Genomic DNA, 14,680 nt, shown 5'->3' on the forward strand with positions numbered 1-14,680 from the left:
GTACTTTTCTTTCAGACTGAAGAACTCTCTTTAGCATTTCTTGTTGGACACGTCTGATATTAATGAAATCCTATAGGTTTTGATTGTCTAGGAAAGTCTTTATTTCTCCCTAATGTATGAGAGATATTTTTGCTGAATCTTCTATTCTATGATACAAATTTTTCTCCTTCAGCAATTTAAATATGTCATGCCACTCTTTACTGGCCTGTAAGATTCCCCATGAGATGTCTGTTGCCAGGCATATTGGAGCTCCTTTTTATGTTATTTGTTTCTTTTGCTGCTTTTAGGATACTTTCTTTCTCCTTAACCTTTGGGAATTTGATTATTAAATGTCTCGAAGTAGCCTTACTTGCGCTAAATCTACTTGGTGCCCTGTAGCCTTCTTGTACTTGAATACTGATACCCTTCTGTAGATTTTGGAAGTTCTCTGATATCCCTTTGAATAAACTTGCTACTCTGATCTCTTTCTCTTCTTTACAGCCAATGACTCTTAGATTTGCCTTTTTGAGGCTATTTTATTTTTAGCGCTTATGAGCATGTTTCCCTCTTTTGTTTTGTCTCCCCTGTCTCTGTATTTTCAAATACTCTGTTCTCAAGCTCACTAATTTATTCTTCTGCTTGATCAATTCTGCAATTAAGAAACTCTGATGTATTCTTTGGTATGCCCATTGCATTTTTCAGCTCCAGAATTTCTGCCTGATTCTTTAAAAGTATTCCAATCTCTTTGTTTATCTGATAGGATTCTGAATTCCTTCTATATATTATTTTGAATTTTGTTTAACTTCCTCAAAATAGCTATTTTGAATTCTCCATCTGAAAGGACAGTTACCTCTGTCTGTTCAGGATTTGTCCCTGGTGCCTTACTTAGTTCATTTGGTGAGGTCATGTTTTCTTAGATGGTCTTGATGCTTGTGGATGTTCATTGATGTCTGGCCATTGGAGTTAGTTAATTATTGTAGTCTTCACAGTCTGGACTTACTTATTCTTCTTGGGAAGATTTTTCCAAGTATTCAAAAAGACTTGGGTGTTGCAATCTAAGTTTTTGGTCACTGCAGCCATATCTGCATTCGTGGGCACCCCAAACCCAGTAATACTGTGGCCCTTGTAGACTCATACAGGTACTGCCTTGGTGTTTCTGGGTGTTTCTGGGTAAGACCCAGGTGAATTCCCTGTATTACCAGTCTGAGACTGCTTTTCTCTTTCTTTACTTTCCCAAAACAAGCGAAGTCTCTCTGTGCTGAGCTTCCTGGAGGTGGGAGAGCGGTGACATAAGTACTCCTATAATCACCATTACTGACATGGCATTAGGTCAGACTTGAAGCCCACATAGCACCGTGTTTCAGCCTGTGTTTCAGCCAAGTCCTGTGATGACCACTGCATGACTACTGTCCATGTTCACTTAAGGCCCAAGAGCTCTACAGTTAGAAGGTGGCAAATCTAGTCACACTGTGTTTTTCCCTTTGGTGCAGCAAGTTCCCCCTGGTCCTAGGTGTATCCAGAGATGCCATCTGTAAGCCAGAGTCTAGAGTCAGAAACTTCAGGAATCTTCTTGATGCTGTATTTTACTGCTGCTGAACTGGTACTCAAGCTGCAAGGCAAAGTCCTTTCTACTCTTCCTTTTCATTTCCTTGAGCAGGGGCATCTATCCCCATGGCCTCCACTGCCCCAGGCCTATGGCAAGTACTGCCTAATTAGCACTGATTTTCATTCAAGGGCTAAGGACTTTTCAGTCTTCAGTGGTGAATGCTTCCAGTCCTGAGTCTCTCCTTCTAGGGTAGTGGGCTCCTCTTTATTCAGGGTCACATCTTGGAATCAGGGGACCCAGAAATCTGGGGCCACCTTTGTAGGGCATTAATCTCATTCACAAGGGCAGACCTAATCTTAAAGGCTTCACCTTCTATTACCTTAACATTGGTGATTAGGTTTCAACATATGAATTTGAGGGAATATAAACATTCAGACCATAGCACTTAATAATAACTTTATAACAGTGACTGAACCTCTGTTTCTCAGTTTTCTCACCTGTAAAATGAAAATAGTATTTCTTATAGGGTGGTTGTTAAGATTAAATTAAATAATATGTGCAAAATGCTCAGAATAACTATGCCTTGCACAGAATAATCTATAAATGTTAGCTTTTATTATGGGTGCTTACACTTTGATATGTTTTGCTTCTCAGCATATCAAAATGAAAGTAGGAAATTTGCCTTATAGGGTGAAATAAGGATGATTATGTTCATTCAAAAAGGTACGGCCTCGCACACACACAAAAATAAAAGCAGCACTAATAAATTTAGCAAAGTTTAGTATATAAAATCAACATGCAAAAATTGATTACATTTGTCAGTAAAAATGAATAATCAAAAAGGGAAATTTAAGAAAAAATAATTTACATTAGTATCAAAAAGAATAAAATGCTTATGAGTAAAGCTAACCAAAGAAGTAAAAACTTGTATACTGAAACTACAAAACATTGCTGTAGTCAAAGAAAACACAAATAAATGGAAATACATCCCATGTTCACGAACTGGAAGACAACATTTTAAAAAACATTAATATTGCTGAAAGCAATCAACAGATTCAACAAAATCTCTTTTAAAATCCTAATTGTTTTTTTTTGCAGAAACAGAAATAAATTTTTCTAAAATTTATATATCAAGAGGCTGTCAATAGCCAAAATAATTTATAAGAATAAAGTCAGATGACTCATACTTCCTGAATTTGAAACACATTACAAAGTTACAATAAGTGAAGCTATGTGGTACTGACATGAATGCAGACATATTCACCAATGGATTAGAATAGAGTCCAGAAATAAGCCCTAGTATATGTGGTTCAATGATAGTCACCAAGGGTACCTATGCTATTCAATGGGGAAAAGAGTCTGTTCAGTAAATGGTGTTGGGAAAACTGAATATTCACATGCAAAGGATGAGGGTGGGCCCTTATCTTATACCATACACAAAAATTAGCTCCAAATGGATTACGTACTTAAACATAAGACCCAAAGCTATACAATTTCTAAAAGAAAATATAGGAAAAGAACTTCATGACATTCAATTTGGCAATGACTTCTTAGATACGACACACAAAAAAGTGCAGGCAACAAAAGCAGAAATATACAAATGAGGCTACATCAAAATTAAATTTTTTTCTCTATCAAAGGCCACAAGCAACATAGTGAAAAGGCAACCTATGTAATGGGAGAAAATATTTAAAAATAATATGTCTGATGAGTTAATATCTAGAATATATAAATAACTCCTACAACTCAATAACAAAGATCAAATGCTCTAATTTTAAAATGGGCAAAAGACTTGAGTGTACATTTCTCCAAAGATGGTATACAAATGGCCAAGAAGCATATAAAAAGATGCTCAACATCACTAATCACCAGAGAAATACAAACCAAAAATCACAATAAAATATAATAAATATAACTTCACACCCACTAGGGTAGACTATTAGTTCCTTTTCACACTACTATAAAGAAACTGCGTAATTTATAAACTGAGAGTGGGTAATTTACAAACAAAAGAGGTTTAATTGACTCACAGTTCTGCATGGCTGGGGAGGCCTCAGGAAACTTACAATCATGGTGGAAGGCAAAGGGGGAGCAAGGCGTGATTTACATAGTAGCAGGAGAGAGAGAAATAGCAAGAGTGGAAGTGCCCCACTTTAAAACTATCAGATCTCCTGAGAACTAACTCACTGCCATGAGAACAATAAGGGGGAAACTGCCCCCATGATCCAATCACCTTCCACTGGGTCCCTCCCTTAACACATGGGGGTTACAATTCAAGATGAGATTTGGATGGGAACCAGAGCCAATCCATATCAGGTTGTTACTATCAAAGGTAAAAAGCAGAAAATAATAAATGTTGGCAAGAATTTGAGAAACTTGGAAAACTTCAGCAGTGTTGGTGGGATTGTAAAATGGTGCAACTACTATGGAACCAGTACAGTAGTAAAAACAAAAAATAGAACTCTTATGTGATCCAGCAATACTACTTCTTGGTATACATCCCCCCAAAATGGAAGCAGTGTCTTTGCCTACTCATAATTGTAGGAGCACAATTCATAATAACCAAGAGGTTAAGGCAACCCAAATCTCCACTGATATATACATAGATTAAAAAATGTGATACACACACACACACACACACACACACATATACAATGGATTATTGTGCAATCTTAAAAAAGGAAGGGAATCCTGTCACATGCTACAACATGAATAAACTTGAGGATACTATGCTAAGTGAAATAATTCATATATATGAAATATCTAATGTGGTCAAATTCATATAACTAGAAAGCATATCAGTGATGAGCAGGAATAGGGAGAAAGGAACAAGGGAAATTTTTGTTTAATGGCTATAGGGTTTTGGTTCTACACGATGAGAAAATTCTGGAGATATGTTTCATATCAACTTAATGATACTGAAATACTACTAACCTGCACACTTAAAAAGGGTTAAACACATAAATTTTATGATATGTGTTTGTTTACCACAATTTTAAAAAATGGCATCAGCTGCTAGTATGAGGGATTCTGAGTTAGAGGTAAGAAAGTGTAGAATCAGCAATGTGTCATTGTGATTTAGTTTAAATGGGTGTGGTGGCTCTGTTGAAATAAAGATAAATCATGGATTTTTAACAGAAGTTTCTCTTAGATACAGATAACTTTTTTAAAGTATCAGTTTTAGCTTTTTTGGTGTTTCGAGTATTTTCTCTTGCTTATGGTTTCCGTAGATATTTTAGTGGGACGTGACAGAGGCTGCCTCAAGGGTTATTATCAAGATTTTGGACCAGAAGCTACAAAACAATTTTTTTTCTCTTAAACTAAAATCTAAGTGAACACTATTGTGTAGCATATAGGATTTCATAAGAATTTGACTATGCCTCATCTTCTCTTCCTACCGTTATCTATGCAGACTCATCAGATAGTACCCTATTTGAAGAAAAAAATGACAAAATAACCAACTGACAATATCAAATAGCAAAGATAATTTTCAGGTAATAAAACTACTTTATGATTTATAGATCCCTCTACTAAAATTGAGTTTGATAGTGATTGAAAACCTCGAGGGCTTCTCAGCTTCATAAGGTTGGAATGATCTCTTTCTTGGTAACTGCCAGGTCCTCCCTGAGCCTGGCATAGTGCCTGGCACATAGTGACTACTCAATTCATCATTGTTGGGTAAATGTGAGGCTTCCAGAATTAAAAAATACTGCAATAGTATAGGATGATTAATAGGACAAGAGGAGGAGGCAGTGTTGTATGTAAGGCTTGACCAGCAAACAATCCTCAACAAAGTGAAAAATATATAAAAACAATAGACTATACATCTTATATTTAAGATAGAAACTTAAAAAAAAAAAGTTAATTGAGATTTGGCAACCAAATTAGAGGGAATAATAACCCAGAATATTTCGATTATCCACCTGATGGAGACTGAGCCAGGATGAAATACTAAGTTGAAACACGGTCTGTGTATGAGGTCTGTCTACTTTCTAGACTAGGTCGTCTTACAATTTACAAAGAAAATCTCAATTGACTCTTATAGGTAACAAAAATTTGTATCTTATTTATCTGTAGAAGTACCAAAATTCAACACAATGATCATATGGTCAACAGAAAATAAACAAGCAAAGAGACATGCATCCTAACATTGAAATTTGAGAGGGAAAAATAACAAAATAAGATGTTAGAGACACTGTGAAAGTAATAAAATTGAAAGCAAATAACTCAGTGGAAGACTGAAAGTCAAGTTCTTAAAAAGGATCCCTGCAAAGAGGTAAATTATCTTTTCAGAAAGGAGAAGATCAGGTAAGGCATGAGAACAGGGTAGTCCAGAATTCTGGCAGGTCAAGGGCATAGGAAACATTAGGCAGACTGAAAAAATAATTTGAGGAAAACCTGTAAGACATTCTAATGCCAGTAGTAATTTCTTTAAGCACATCAAAGGCACAGAACCAAATAGAAAAACACTTGGCACGGCTGGGCTCAGTGGCTCATGCCTGTAATCCCTACACTTGGGGAGGCAGAGGTGGGTGGATCACCTGAGGTCAGGAGTTTGAGACCAGCCTGGTCAACATGATGAAACCTCATCTCTACTAAAAGTACAAAAAATTAGCTGGGTGTGCTGACGCGTGCCTATAATCCCAGCTACTCAGGAGGCTGAGGCGGGAGAATTGCTTGAGCTCTTGAGCTGAGATCGTGCCACTGCACTCCAGCCTGGGCAACAAAAGCAAAACTCCGCCTCAAAAAGAAAAACACTTGGCGGTGGTGGTGCGAAGGATGTGCTTGAGAGTGAAAGGGAGAGGGCAGGAAGAATAAATGAATTATTTGCTTGAGAGTTTTCGGAGAAAGACCTTAAAGGAATCTCCACTCCCAAATTATTTTTTAACAAAGACAGATCAGAGATACTAGATCAAATGCCAGTAAATGCTAGGTATGTTCTATATGTAATTGAAAAACTAGATCAAGATAAATAACTGCAATTGCTATCATACATCCAGTTTTTATTTTTGTCAAGAAAATGCCTTTGTTCCACCTAACGTTATACTCACTGCCCAACATGGCAGCTGTTTGCAAGCATCTCCCCGTGGTCAGGTTCCCTACAGACTGGCTCATACCTAGGTGAGAGGAACATGAAGGCAGCTGATCAGTGCTTCCATATCCCAGCCAGGGCCTTGCTTTTCCTTCTGCTTTGTGCTGTATCCCTATTTCTTTCCTACCTTTCAAACCATTTTCACAATGTCTCCCTGTGTACATAGCCACTGGCCTTCTGGACTTTAGAATCCTTCTTACTCTGCTCTATATAGGTCTATATACTTGAGACCTATTGCATATCTGGCTCATGACTTTGTCCAGGTCCCAGTGCATGGAGTAAGGGAATCTACTTTCTCTTCCTCCTCTCTAGTGCTGTGGTTCCAGCATCTCTCAGGTTCCCTAGGCTCTCTGCTGTTAATGATGTGTAGAGCGAGTCTTAAAGGTACTCAGGGGTAAAATTGTGGAGTCATTGGCATAAATATGCAAGCTTCCATAAACAGGCCAGTCTGCTGCGTGATTGTTAAGGCAACTCCCAATCATGAGTGAAAAAGGTTCCCTGGAGACACAGGAGTTACAGACCAGTAAGTCTCATTCGTTGTTGTACTCATGGATAGGGTTTTAACAAAACACCATTTCACTAATCACTGAAACTAGCACTTTTGAGATTTTCTCAGAGAAGAATTATAATGGCAGAGTAGATTGAACAGGTACAACCTGAGAGTTGAGGGGCATATTTTGAAAAAGTCTGTTGCAAAAACAAAATGTGTCTTTGCTTTTTATTATATCTGATATGTTCATGTGAACCTTGCATTCTATCCCATAATAATATTTGCTTCAAGAGGTAAATTATATTTTGAATTTTGGTTCCTCAAAAAAGTGATGTAGCAAAAACTGTTAGCCCCTTCCCTAGGGAAGTTGAAATCTGGAAACTAACACAAAAATAACAAGAAACCTTGAGCTGACATATAGGGGAAGGGGATGGGGGTTTCAGTAGCTTAGAGTAGAGGTCAGCCAGACACAGCAGTGGAAGATGGATGGGGGTGCTTTTGAAATTATGCTCTTGCTTTTTCTCCATACTGAGTTGGACAATAATTGCTGACTCCATCATCTCAGCAACAACGCAGGCTACCTGTTCTTGGAAGACAATATCAAGCAATATAAAGAAATCTGCTAGGGTAAAGTAGTAGATGACCAATGGCATGGCTGACTGGCTACTCTATGACATTCACTCCTGCATCTCACTCTCCTCCAGATCCTCAGGGCTGCTGGATAAGTACTAGAGTGACTACCTTATCCACTGCATTTTTTTTACCAGTAGTTAGAAAATGAATCCCTATTTAGTAAAAGTGGCAGCAAATGGGAGCAGTAAGTGCAGCCTATGATGGAATCTTCCCCAAGGCTCGTTCCTTCACTTCTTTTGCAACTCACCACAAACACAAACTAAGACTTAGACCCTTACATATTACTTGACGTAATAGCTGATCTACTCATGGGAACACAATCCCAATTACCAAAATAATTAGACATTTTAGAAGTTGAACTACAAAAAGGAAAGACAACAGATTATATATAGCACAAAGCAGAATTATTGGAATTTATTAACCAAGAATTTTCAATAAGCAAAATAATACGCTTAATGAACTATAGAAGGCTCAGAAGCAGAAAATGTCATACAAGAAATCAAGCAGAAATAGTAGGTCTGAAAAATAGTAGTGGAAATTAAGAACACAATAGCTGATGTAAATAGCAAGATAAATATAGCTGACAAATGAATCAGTGAGCTAGAAGTTTAGTGTAAGGAGATTTCTTAGTAGGTGGCAGGAAAGAATAAAAGCAGTAAAAATTAAAGTCAGAGAGAGAGATAGAGAGGGAATGAGTAGAAGTAGTAGATAAGGGTAACAAGAGTCCCAGGAAGACACAAAAATTGTGTTTTAAAATTCTCACCAGTTATTTGATAACATTCATTTTTCCTCCAAATCTTGTAGTAAAGTTGATACCACAGGAAAATGTATTACATTTATCCCACAGATTCATATACTGCTTTTCTTACAGAAATATCAGGGGAAAGGACATGCTAATCTCACACTATGGTTTGCCTGCGTTATGTATTGATGAGGGAACAGAAGAGGTGTGCTGGAGGCCATAATGTGTAAATAAACACTTGGAAAAAGAGAAACCAGAAAATATGTTCCATTACAACTTAAATGTTTTGGCAAAGATTGACATCAAATGTGTACTTAATGCTCACACACACGCACCCTCACACATAGAAGTTACTCTGATGTCGGTGGTGTTACTTATGCCTAAGTAATTCATATAGGATAAGAGCTGAGGAAGTCAATAAACCAAAATATCTTGGAGAAATTGTTATTTCTCTGGTTCTAGGACTGTTAAAGTGAGTTCCTTCAGGTATCTGGCATGATTAATCCTATGGAAAACTGTCAATAAATTTCTCAGGAGTTTTCAATAAAGCCTCCACATTTACTATTCCTAGCAGGTGTGCTGAGAAGTTGGGCAGATTGGTGTTGTGTAGCTCTGTGTCTTGGTAATGTTAAACTAATCTCAGATCAAGACATGAATCAAAGTTAACATAATACAGTTTTCCTGAACTTTCATATCTGAATTATTCTAGCAAATCTAAGAAAGGTATAATTGCTTGAAGAGGAGGGCCTATGCCGTGAGGAGAGATGAAAATTGTACGTGTGTTTTCTCAATCCTGGGAAACCTAGGGCTAAAATAAACTAATGTTTTAGTTTAATTTATTAGAACCAAGACATTCATGAAAAGTTCATATGAACTCTAAAATGAATCTCTCTATATGTATGTCCTATTGCTTCTGTTTCTCTGGAGAGCAATGACTGATACAGACCACAAAATCACAGACTAATCTGGATGAATAGACACTAGACAACTCAATTTATTTAAATATAGTTGTTAGGCAAACAACATACTTGAAATCTATTCAAATTCTATCACTTTTACCTTCTAAGTAATCTCTTAAATACAGCCAATTTCATCAGTTCCATGGTCAAACCAACCTAAGATTCCTTTCTTTTGAGTAGACTAATAGAATGGCCTCATAACTAACTTACTGGCTTCCATTTTGCATCACCGTACCTCTCCCCTTTTGCCAAAGGATCCATGACACTTTCAAACGCAGATCATATCCCAATCATATTTACTACTCACTGCTTTGAAGGGCATGTGTGGATTTACTCTTAATTTTTTTTTTTTCAGGCTTATCTCACTTCAGTCTTCATTGTTGTTGTTAAACTGTGCCCGTCTCAGTTCTAACCACACAGACCTCTTGTAGTCTCTTAAACTTTTGCAATGTTTTATATATGGAGTGATTTAAAAAATTTTTGTTGTTGTTGTTTGGGGGAAGTTTTATTTATTCTTTAGAGAGGCTCTAGTATCATTTCTGGAATACAATCCCAGACCTTGACCAGGTCAAATCCCGTTATTAATATACTCTTATAGCACCCTATAGCTCTTGTTTGTAGCAGTTACCATAAATTAACTTTTAGGTTTGATTATGCTGTAATATGTGATGTCTATCTGTTCAATTGGATCATAAGCTCCATCATGAGGAGAGACATCATTATTGTTTGTGTTTATCTCTTATTTCCAGGGCTTAGCACAAGCTGTGACATATAGCCAGTTAATAAAAATTTAATAAATAATTGTATTTGTTGATTTATGAATCATTCATTTAGAATGATGGAAACTAGGGCTGCTTGGGGTTATATCTTAAACATCTAAATTTGGCAAAATAGACTATGGTGTAATTTATAAGTAGATACTTAGATTAAATGGGTCAAAGATAAGCATTTTATTTTTATTGCATTTTATACAATCAGTCACAAATTTAAGTTTTAAGAGTATAAGATTCCCTGAATCTAAGTAAGCTTAACTTGGTTTTTGCTGTGAAAAGCTTACATGGTTTTAGATTATTTATGCTCAACAGAATATATTTAGATATCTCTTATGATTTGCTTGGCAATCAGTAGAGAAAGGAAGAACCAACTTAAATCAATCAGAGAGCTGCTGATTCACAAAATGTAAGAGTTTAATGGAGACTTTGGCCAGCACATTAAGTGTTATTAAGTGTATGATAGTAGCATGCTTGGTGGATTAACTGAATTGGTTAGATTGAAAGATAGAATGGGGGAAAATATGAGTCAGCTGGAGGCAAATACAAGAGACAGAGTTTTTGTTGTTGTTGTTCTTCAGGTGGTTCAATAATTTTTAAGAAATAGACAATACCAAATATGCACTTCTATAGATAAGGTTTATAAAATATGTGATAATAAATCTAATATATTTGATTATTAGTATAATTAATAAATAAAATTGTAAACAGCCTTAAGGGTCAGTTAGCTCAACTTCCCCTCCCTTTTAATGAGGAGGCGTCTAAACACCAAAGTGGTGATTATCATGCGTATTTGTAGTGATTAGTGAGTACAGTGTTTCCATAAAGCTTCTGTTTCAGACAGCTCTGATCATTAGAAAACCATTTTTCTTCTTAAGCTCAAACCTATATCTCTCTAATTTCCATCGTTGAGTCTCAGTTCTGGATCTACATAGAATAAATTTAATGCCTCTTTTATATGTCTTCATTTCTTCCACTAAATAAGAGAGTGGCCGTAGACTGATTTTCCTCAGGCTAAACAGTCTCAGATCATTAACCATTACATGCTTTTTTGATAATTGTCTTTTCACTCTTATACAGTCTTCCACTTCTAAAAATTTCTTTCTTAAATAACAGCTGAACACAAGACCTGTATTTTCTCTGGCAAGGGGAAAACATAGTTGAATTATTACTTTAGCTGATCTGTAGATTTTACTCCTGTTATAATTGCTTATACTTGTCTTTTTTTTCCTCTTGGTGATAGACAAGTTGAGTTTGCACCCAATTGAAATCCCAGGCTTTTATCCATGATTTGTTGGACTCTTTTTCTTTGTCTGCTTTTATGCAATTAACTCTTAGTTTTTGGGTAAAGCTATTCATTTCTACGTATAAAACAAAATCTCATCAATTGCAACTCATTTTCTAGATAGTATAATATCTCTAAATCTTCATTTTTAAAGTTATATAATTTTTGCTGACTACCAGATTTGTGCATGTGAAAGTCGATAAGTATGTCATTTGTATCTTAATCTAGGTTTGTGGTAAAATGCTGACTGGGGCAGAACAAGAGAGCTGGATACAAAATCCTTCTCTCAGGTCCATAACTATGATTTATCTAAATTCTGTGTGTAAAATGAGTATGCATTTGGGAATATATGGAAATGTACCATCTTCTGGTTCACATTTCCTTATGATTTCTCCAGAAATGCTAAAACAGAGTTCATCAAACTCTATTGGGATTTAATAATAAAGATAATTTTTTAACATCTAAAACATAATAAAATATTTTGTAAAAAATTAAAGGTACCCTGGTTTAATTATAGCTTGATCATTCTGGGGATAGGGTTACATGACAGCATCAGAACCTGGGTCTCTTTCTATCGTGGATCTGCTCTCTTCCGGGTTGCACTAACTCTCATTCAGGTTGTTTCTGCATGGTGGTCTTCAGCAGTTCTAGGATATATACACTAACTTCCATGTATAGCTCGTGGGTAGTAAGGAAAGCAAGTAGCCTTCCATTTGCAACAATTCTGTCTGATTTTTTGTCTGTTTGAATCTTGTGCTCATTCCCAACCAAATGCTGTAGCCACGGGGATGTGATACTTTCTTATGTGATAAAGCTTATATAAAATAATTATTCTTCATATTGAAGGCCAGATGATACAGTACTTTATTTGATAACTATATGCAGTGAAATATATGTTTTTGCTTCATTACGATATATCCAATTCAATCAAATTTATTTTTAATTAGTGATCCTAAAGTGTAATTTTTGTCCTTACTTTTTCTCTTCTCTTTCTCATTTTTCCCAAATTTTTTTATTATGGAAAATTTAAAACAAATACAAATGTAGGTGGAATAGTGTGATGAACCTCCATGAATCATTACCCAAACTGAACAACTGTCATTTATAACTAATCTAGTTTTATTCTCACTGACTCACTCCCTCAATATTGAATTGAATTTTGAAGCTAATCTCAGGCATCCTGTTACTTAATTTGTAAATACAATCATGCATTGCTCAACGACAGGGTTATGTTCTGAGAAATGTGTAATTAGGTGATTTCATCATTGTGTGAACATCATAGAGTGCACTGACACAAACCTAGATGGCATAGTCTACTACACACCTAGGCTATGTGGTACAGCCTATTGCTCTTAAGTTCCCAACCTGTACAGCCGTGTTACTGTACTAAACTCTAGAGATAATTGTAACTCAATGGTAAGTATTTGTGTAGCTATACATATATAAACCTAGACAAGGTACTGTAAAAATGCTGTATTATGATCATATAGGGCCACTATCATATAGGCAGCCTGTCAGTGACCTAAATGTAGTTATTTGGTGCATGATTATAAATCAGTATGTATATTCAAGACTTAAGGGTTCTTTCGAAAAGTAAACATAAAATTATAATTTTTTAAAAAGCAATAATTCCTTAATGTCATCAAATATCTATCAGTGTTCAAATTTTTAATTTTTGAAAAAATGTTTGAATTTATTTTAATAATATATATATTTCTTCAGATTCCAAATAAAATTCAGATGTTATGACTGATTTAATGGCTTTTAAATGTCTAAATATTTAGGTTTGCTTCTTTCTACTGCTCCCCTTTCTCTATTCCCCTGTCTCATATATATAAAATGTTATTTATTTATTTTGCAATTTATATGTTGAAGAAACCAGATCATATTTTTCTAGAGAATTTTCTACACTCTAGGTTTTGCTGGTTGCATCCTGTTGGTGGAATTTATTTTTTATTTTCTGTAAATTGGTAGTTTGACCTAGGAGCTTAATCGGATTGAGTGTCATGTTATCAGCATGACTGTTTTGTAACTGATGTTGTCTTTTTCCATTAGGAGGCACACAGTGTCTAGTTGTTAAGCCAGTCCTTGATATTACCATCTAGATCAATTATTGATTTATTTAGGTATTTTACTATTCCTTCTTCATTTTATTAGCCAGAGTATTTCTATAAAAAGAAACTGCCCTTTATCTTGATTTGGCTAAGTGTATGAGAAAGTTATAGCATGAATGCCTGATTCTTTCCTTTTATTCTTAGTTCATTTCCATAATTTCCAATTCAAATAATGATTTGAATTGTCAGTATGTTGACCAATGACATCTTCAAAAAATTTGGCTATTATTTAAAACAATAGTTGAAACATATTTGTATGTTTCAATTCATTGCAGTTTTAAAATTTCACTCGATGTTGAAATTGCCCCATGTTTGATAGTGAGGGACTTTACAAATTGACTCCTGAGTTAATCTGACTCCAACTTAATAGTCTTTGATAGTTTTCTCTGGTTTGCCAAAATGTCCCAGATGCATATAGAAATGAATCAGGTAGGCCAGGCATTGTGGCTCAACCCTGTACTCACAATACTTTGGGAGATTGAGGTGGAAAGATCACTTGAGGTCATGAGTTCCAGATCAGCCTGGACCACATAGTGAAACCCCATCTCTATAAAAAACTTATGAAGAATAAAATTAATAAATAAATGAAGGAGCCAGTTATCTAAGAAGTTCTGATTCCTCTTAGTGTAATATGGTATATAGACACTACAATCCAAGCAATAGGAATGCATATTGCTACTGGTTTGGATACTGTTTTTGAATCAGTGAACAGAGGTAGGACATATTTTAAAGGTAAAATACATCATGCGTATTCCAATAATTCCGTAAGTTTCAAAGTAAGGATAACAGGGATTTTACTTGGCTTTTAACTAGATTAAATATAGATCTATATTTCCTTTATCCCATGGCAGGAGTTACAGTTCTTGATCATGCTGGAAATAATAGAATGTCCCACTATTACTCACTTGCTTTATCCTCTAATACACAGAAGCAATGGTCTCAATGCAACACTACCACAAATAATGATTAATGAAAACAGTTTAAAATGTGATTTGCACTTTTTCTCCCCTTTAGGATATATTTTACTAGAGATGTGTAGGTGAATTGGTGTGCTTTAAACTGTCCTGGAA

The sequence above is a fragment of the Mandrillus leucophaeus genome, unplaced genomic scaffold (assembly GCF_000951045.1).
Source record: "Mandrillus leucophaeus isolate KB7577 unplaced genomic scaffold, Mleu.le_1.0 Scaffold302, whole genome shotgun sequence".
Classification (NCBI taxonomy): domain Eukaryota; kingdom Metazoa; phylum Chordata; class Mammalia; order Primates; family Cercopithecidae; genus Mandrillus; species Mandrillus leucophaeus.